Raw genomic sequence first — 8,109 nt, 5'->3', positions numbered from 1 at the left:
CTAAGAATCAAGTGAATAAATCATCTGATGAACAGAATGAACTGGTGATTATAATAGAATCAGGGACATAGAAAGGGAATGGACTGACTATTCTTGGGGGGGGGGAGAAGGGGTGTGGGAGATGTGGGAAGAGACTGGACAAAAATCGTGCACCTATGGATGATGACAGTGGGTGGGGAGTGAGGGCGGAGGGTGAGGTGGGAACTGGGAGGAGGGGAGTTATGGGGGGAAAAAGAGGAACAAATGTAAGAATATGAACAATAAAGATTTAATTAAAAAAAACATATATTAGAATGAGGATGAACAAACAGAAAAGAACAAATCAGAGCACATTTCCCTAAACCCCATTAAAGCAGTCCCCCATTCCTGGGAATATGTCAGTACGATACAATGTCTTTCCTTCATTTATCTGATGGAAAATATTAATCACATCTTTTAAATTAGGTACTATTTGTCCAGTTTGGCTTTTATAAAATTAACATTATTCACTGATGATTGCATAATCTCCTTCTTGTTGGGCAGTAAGTGTATGGAAGGCATGATGATTTCTTTTTATTGATTTGAGAGAAAGAAATCAGAAGGGAGAGAGGCAGAGAAGCATCGATTTGTTGTTCCACTTAGTTATACATTCATTAGGTGATTCTTGTATGAGCCCTGACTGGGGATCAAACCCACAACGTTGGTGTATCAGGATAATACTCTAACCAACTGAGCTACCCGACCAGGGCTTGTTTTGCTGTTTTTATTGAATTTATTGAGGTGACATTGGTTAATAAAATTATATAGGTTTCAGGTGTACAATTCTATAATACATCACCTGTATATTACATTGTATGTTCACCACCCCAAGTCAAGTCTCCTTCTATCATCATTTATCCCTTCTTTACCCTCTTCTACCTCCCCCGACTTCCCTTTCCCTCTGGTACTACAATTTTGAAGCATCACAGAGGCTAAGCTCTTAACTTCTGACTGGAGCATCCCTAAAGTTTGCACAGTGGTGTTGAACCCTTGTTTAATTACCATGGAGAGCTTTAAGATTGCCTTTTCTAATTTATAATCTTCAAAGCTGAGGAAGATTCTCAATTGAAAAGAACTTGGAGCTGTGGTACACAAATGTGTTGTTGTTGTTTTTTCTGATTTCTCTACTGGCATGTTTATGTCACACAGCTTTATGAACAAGGGAGCCAAAATTTGTAATTTGTGTAATATTTATGGAGAAGTGTATTGTGACAAAAGGATCCAGTATCTGAGTCCATCTCATTTTCCCACTTAGTTGGGAAAAGTATATAGTTTGTTGTCACATAAAATAAAAAGACAAGTGTGGTTTACAGACAAGGTTCAAATAGAATCTGCCATTTCCAGTATTTCATTATTTACATCAGTATTTTTAAAAATATATATATTTTTATTGATTTCAGAGAGGCAGGGAGAGGGAGAGAGAGATAGAAACATCAATGAAGAGAGAGAATCATTGATAGGCTGCCTCCTATAGGCCCTACACTGGGAATTGAACGATGACCTCCTAATTCATAGGTCAATGCTCAACCACTGAGCCATGCCAGTATTCATCGATTCTATCAATCTGTGATTCAAAACAGATTGCAAAATAGATTAATAGAAGTCTTATAGTTTGGATTTGGCAGCCATAAAGCTTGATTCTGTTGCCTGGCAAAGTAGGTCCAGATTTTTGGCCCAACTACATATAATCTATAGTATCAGGCAGCTTAATCAGTGGATCTGTTGCAACAAGTTGCACAAGGTTGGCTTGCAAGCCATCCAAAACATTTGGCAATTTGGCAGATACTTGTGCCAAAAAGGGCAATGGTAGAGTCACAATTTGCTTAGCAGATTTGAAAAGGCCACCTGTGGAATCCAACTAGTTTGTCACCCAGGAAAAGTCCAGTATCATGTTTGTTTTTAATGTAAATGGAAACATTTTCATTTATTGTCTTTATCTTGGTAAGGGACAGTCCTTCAGTCTCTATTGAGTTTTCTCAAGCTCAAATCACTCACCAGAAGTGGAGGCACAGTAATGTCTGCCTTTTTGTATATACCATACTTGGTCATTCACCCATCTTCTGTACTTAATCCACCAGGTGTTTACATTGGCAGAAACAAAGACTAGTTTAGGCTCTTTCTTTGCATTATTGAAATGTTGACATAATCAAAAATCAGATTGATTAGTTAACAAGCCAGACTTAGGTAAACTGACATAAAATTATCTGGTTTATACTCGGCATATTCTTTTATTTTGATGGCAGTGTAGGATATTAATAGTACCTCATAAGGTCTTTCCCAGTAAGGTGACAGCATGTGTTTTCTCCTAAAGACCTTGATGTACACCCAGTCTCATAGTCGAAAGGGATGGCAAGTCAGTTGGTGGAGGCCATGTCTCTTTTATCTGTTGGCAATATGCTTCAAGTATACTAGTTAGTTTTGGTATATAGCTAGTCATAGCATCAAATTGTTCACTTAAGGCCCCAAAAAGTTCATTTAATCTAGGAATGGAAGGTTTAGACATGCCCATAGGTATTAGTGTCCAAATACTATTTTGAAAAGGATTAATCCATGTCTCTGATTTGGAGTTTTTTGATCTTTATAAGGGCTAAAGGCAAAGGCTTCTGGCCATTTAAATTTGGTCTATTGACAGAGATCTTTCCTAAAGTCCTTTTTATGTCTAGACTTTTAATTTTCATTTGCCCTGATAATTAAGGATGGTATGGAGTATGAAATTATAATGCCTATCCCAGAGTTTCTGCAAGTAGGTGGTAAATCTCTGCTGTGAAATGAGTTCCTTGTTCTGATTTAATCCAGAAAGAAATGCCAAAATGTAATAATCCCAATTATTAGTTTTGTTACCACTGTTGTGCCATAAGCATATCTGGTCAGGTAGCATTCAGTCCACCCACTAAACATGCAGGTAATAACCAACTAATTGTCTTTTGGTTCCTTAACTCTCCCCCATCTACACTTATGTCCCAATTGGTGGGATATAAGTATAAACTGAAAAGTCAAAAGAAAAGGAGCTCTAGGATGTCCATTTGGCCCAATATATAATCTAACTAGAGGCCTGGTGCACGAAATTCATGCACAGGGCTGGGGAGGGGGGGGTCTTCTCAGCCTAGTCTGCACCCTCTTGCAATCCGGGACCCTTCAAGGGATGTCCTACTGCTGGTTTGGGCCTGATCCCACAGTCAGACATCCCTCTCACAATCTGGGACCGCTGGCTTCTAACTGCTCACCTGCTTGCCTGCCTGCCTCATTGCCCCTAACCACTTTGCCTGCCTGATTTCCCCTAACCACTCACCTGCCTGGCTGATCATTCCTAACTGCTTGCCTGCCTCATCACCCCTAACTGCTTGCTTGCCTGTGTGATCACCCATGACCACCTCTACCTGCCTGCCTGATCACCTTTAACCACACACCTGCCTGCCTCATCACCCCTAACCACTCACCTGCCTGCCTGATCACCCTGACCACCTCTGCCTGCCTGATTGCCCCTGACCACCTCTGCCTGTCTGATCACCCCTAACTGCTTGCCTGCCTGCTTGATCACCTCTTACCACTCGCCTGCCTTCCTGATTGCCCCTAACCCCTCTGCCTGCCTGCCTGATGGGCCCTAACCACTCACCTGCCTGCCTGATTGTCCCTAATGGCCTCTGCCTTGGCCTCCACCACCATGGCTTCATCTGGAAGGACGTCTGGAATGATGTCCAGAAGGTCATTTGGCTGTCTGGTCTAATTAGCACATTACACTTTTATTATTATAGACTAGAGGCCTGGTGCACAAAAGTTTGTGCACTAGTGGGGGGGGTGTCCCTCAGCCCCACTTGTGCCCTCTCACAGTCTGGGACCCCTCAGGAGATAACGACCTGCTGGCTTAGGCCCACTTCCAGGTGGCAGAGGGCAGGCCCAGTCCCTAGGTGCAGCCCCTGGTCGGGCTCAGAGCAGGGCCGATTGGGGAGTTGGGGTGCCGCCCCCTGTCATGCACAGAGCAGGGTGGATCAGGAGGTTGCGATGCCACCCCCAGTCATGCTCAGGGTAGGGCCAATTGGGGGGTTGGGGCGCCGCCCCCTGTCACACTCAAGGCAGGGTCCATGGGGAGGTTGCGGCGCCACCCTCTGTCATGCACAGAGCAGGGCCGATCAGGGGGTTGGGGAGCTTCCCCCTGTCACACACAGAGTAGGGCCGATAGGGGAGTTGGGGCGCCGTCCCTTGTCACACACAGAGCAGGGCCAATCAGGGGGTTGGGGCACTCCCCCCCCCCCCCGTCACACTCAGGGAAGGGCCGATGGGGAGGTTGCGGCTCCACCCCGTCACACACAGAGCAGGGCCTATCAGGGGTTTGGGGAGCTCCCCCCTATCAGGCATAGAGCAGGGCCGATCAGGGGGTTGGGGCGCCTTCCCCTGTCACGAACAGAGCAGGGCGGATAGGGAGGTTGTGGCCCCGCCCCCTGTCACACACAGAGCTGCAGGGCAATCAGGGGGTTTGGGCGCTGCCCCCTGTCACTCTGCTCCAGGGACCAGGAGGCCTCGAGGCTTTGCTTGACACCGGGGCAGTGAGGCCTCACTGCTCCACTTGTCCCAGTGCTGGGAGGCTCTGCTGATCCCAGTGCCGGGAGGCCTCATGGCTCCGCTGATCCCAGGTTCAGGAGGCCTTGCGGCTCTGCTGATCCTGGGTTCGGGAGGCCTCGTGGCTCCACTGATCCCGGTGCTGGGAGGCATATTACCCTTTTACTATATAGGATAGAGGCCTGGTGCACAGGTGGGGGCTGGCTGGTTTGCCCTGAAGGGTGTCCTGGATCAGGGTGGGGGTCCCGCTTGGGTGCCTGGCCAGCCTGGATGAGGGGATGATGGCTGTTTCCAACTGGTCACACCCCCTTCAGAGTGGGGGTCCCCACTGGTGTGCCTGGCCAGTCTGGGTGAGGGGCTGAGAGCCGTCTCCTTTTTTTCTTTTTTTTCCTTTATTCTGGGATTTATTTACCTTCTATGGCTGTCACTGGAGCTGAGAGCTGGCTTTAGCTCTGAGGCTTGGCTCCAGCTCTGAGACCTCGGCTGCTGAAAGCAGGTATCTGGTTTGTTTGGGTTCTATAATTGTAACACTGTTGCGGTCCTGCTCGCTCCAGCTCTGACGGCTGAAAGCAGGTTTCCGAGGATTGTTTAACTTCTATAATTGCAACATAGTTACTTAGAGTGCAAGCTCAGAGGCCGGCAGCGGCAGGCGGGGAACCTTGGCTTCCTCCATCACTGGAGCAAGCAAGCCTCCTGTTCACTTCAGCTGCCTGGCTGCCAGCCGCCATCTTGGTTGGCGGTTAATTTGCATATCTCGCTGATTAGCCAAAGGGAAGGGTAGCAAAGTTATGGTTAATTACCATGTTTCTCTATTATTAGATAGGATAAGCATTTGGCACCCTTTTGTATCCATTTTTCTTTTCTAGACTGTGGGCCATTTGCCTGGTAGTTAATAATATTAGTGAGGATAAAGGCAGGTTTAAAAATTGTGTAGAGAAAGGATAAGGGAGGTCCATTTTGAGCTGCATATTTAGCAGCTTTGTCAGCCCTGTCATTTCCTAAAGATAGAGTATCAGTTTCCTTAGTGTGGGCTGAAGAACAATGGCAATTTTACAAGGGAAGTGAATAGCTTGTAATAGAACAGCAATTACATGTCCATTAGCAATAGGAGTACCTGCAAAAGTTAAGAATGTCTGGGGTTTCCAAATTGTACCAACAGTATGACAGACTCCTAAAGCATATTTATATAGTAGCAGTTTTATGAATCCAGTTTTTCCTTAGAGTTCTGTAAATTATATCCAGTTTAGTTTTATGATCGTAAAGTTGTCAGAAATCTGTGTTCAGAGTTCTTTTTATGAGTCTCATTGAAGATGAAGCACTTTTGTAAATAAGCATCAGAATATAACAATAACTGCCTATAAATGACAAAAGACTTAAGATGGCATAGTTAAAGATCTGATTACAATGCAATTGACAAGGAAATTTGGTTATTTCTGTAATGCACATTTTAATATAGTGACTAGAATTATGACTTATAACATTATACCAAGACTTATCAGAGTTTTAGGAATTTTATATAATTTTAGGAAATTTAGATACCTACATAGACATAACATAAAGAAGGCTTAGTATTATTCCTTTTTTGACAATGCTTCCCATGTAGTTTAACATATTAAATAAGTTGAATTAGCTTGATATCTCTCTTTTCAGGAGAGAGAATAAATCTTTGAGGTGTTCTAAGGGTCCTTTGGAAAACTCCAGTTATTTTTAGGTCAATACAACTTCATTTAGAAACTGATGTTGGGAAGTTTCTAAAAAATATTAAAAGGTTTTAAAAACAGTTGGTCAAATAGGATTATAGGCTATCATGAAACAATATATATAGTTAACCATTTATTCATGGTCACAATGACTTCATAGGCAATTAGAGAAAGTTAGACAGTTGAGGTAAGAAGACTCAATCAAAAATCTGATGAAGACAGTGTGAAGCACAGTAAGACACAAAATCTTTGCTTTCTAGGCAGAAAACTGCTCAGAATATTTTATCAGGATTAATAGTCCTTTTAGCAGATGAAAGAGAATTAAGTTTTCATTTTATTTAAGTACATTATTGATATAAAAGTTTATTTAAAAACCCCTAAAACAACTTTATTTAATCTTATCCAGCTTAATAATACATAAAATTTATTTTTCAAGATTCCTTTGAAATAAACATTTTATAACTTTCTGGGTCCATTTTAGTTTGTTCCTTGTTCTTTACCTATTCAGAAATGACCAACTTTATTTAGGACAAAAATCATTTTCACTTTGCTTAATAAAATGCATCTCCATACTTTACATCTTTTCTTAGCCTAAAAAACACATCTTATTGCCCTGGCTTGTGTGGCTCAGTTTGTTGGGCATTGTCTCTGCCACCAAAAGGTCATGGTTTGATACCTGTCAGGGGAGATGCCTGGGTTGCAGGCTCCATCCCCAGTAGGGGGCATGCAGGAAGCAGCTGATTCATGTTTCTCTATCATCAATGTTTCTCTCCCTCTCTCTCCCTCTTCCTTCCTCTCTAAAATCAATAAAAATGTATTTAAAGAAAAAAAAACACATCTTATCATACAAAGTTTTTTCCCTTATCATTTTAGTACCTTTAATTACCTATAGTAGAATTTTTAAGCCTTAGAACCCTTTAATTTCTAGTGAAAACTAAGAAGTAAACAATCAGGAACTGTCCTTTACTGGTAAATTTATGAATACATTTCATAATTTTTAGAAATACAGTTCACCCTTAAACAACGTGGGGGTTAGGGACACCAACCCACCCCCACCCTATGCTGTCAAAAATCCACATATAACTTTTGATTTCCCCAAAACTTAACTACATTCATCCCTTGGTATCCACAAGGGATTGCTTCCAGGAACCCCCACAGATGCCAAAATCCATATGCTCAAGTGTCTTATATAAAACTAGGGGCCCGGTGCACGAAATTCGTGCACTGGGTGTGTGGGGGGAGGGGAGTGTCCCTCAGCCCAGCCTGCCCCCTCTCACATACTGGGAGCCCTCAGGCGTTGACCCCCATCACCCTCCAATCGCAGGATCGGCCCCTTGTCCAGGCCTGATGCCTCGGCCAGAGGCGTAGACCCCCATCACCCTCCGATCGCCTGATCGGCCCCTTGCCCAGGCCTGACGCCTCCACCAGAGGTGTCAGGCTTGGACAGGGGACCCCCATCTCCCCCCGATCACTGGCTCTGGCCCCCGCTCAGGCCTGAGGCCTCTGGCCCAGGAATCATGCCTGGGCAGGGGACCCCCATCTCCCTCTGATCGCTTGCTCCACCCCCCGCCCAAGCCTGACGCCTCTGACCCAGGCTTCAGGCCTGGGCAAGAGGACCATCATATCCCCCCAATCCCCGGCTCAGCCCCCCGCCCAGGCCTGATGCCTCGGCCAGAGGAGTTGACCCTCATCACCGGCTCCGATCACCAATCACCGGATCGGCCCCTTGACCATGCCTGAGGCCTCCGGCAGAGGTGTCAGGCCTAGGCAGGGGACCCCCAGCTCCCCGCGGTTGCAGGCTCCGCCCCTGCCCAGGCCTAACGCCTCTAGCTGAGGC

Source organism: Myotis daubentonii, chromosome X (genome assembly GCF_963259705.1).
Source record: "Myotis daubentonii chromosome X, mMyoDau2.1, whole genome shotgun sequence".
In the NCBI taxonomy this organism is placed as follows: Eukaryota; Metazoa; Chordata; class Mammalia; order Chiroptera; family Vespertilionidae; genus Myotis; species Myotis daubentonii.
The sequence above is the reverse complement of the archived record's forward strand: the minus strand, read 5'-3'. Positions refer to the sequence as shown.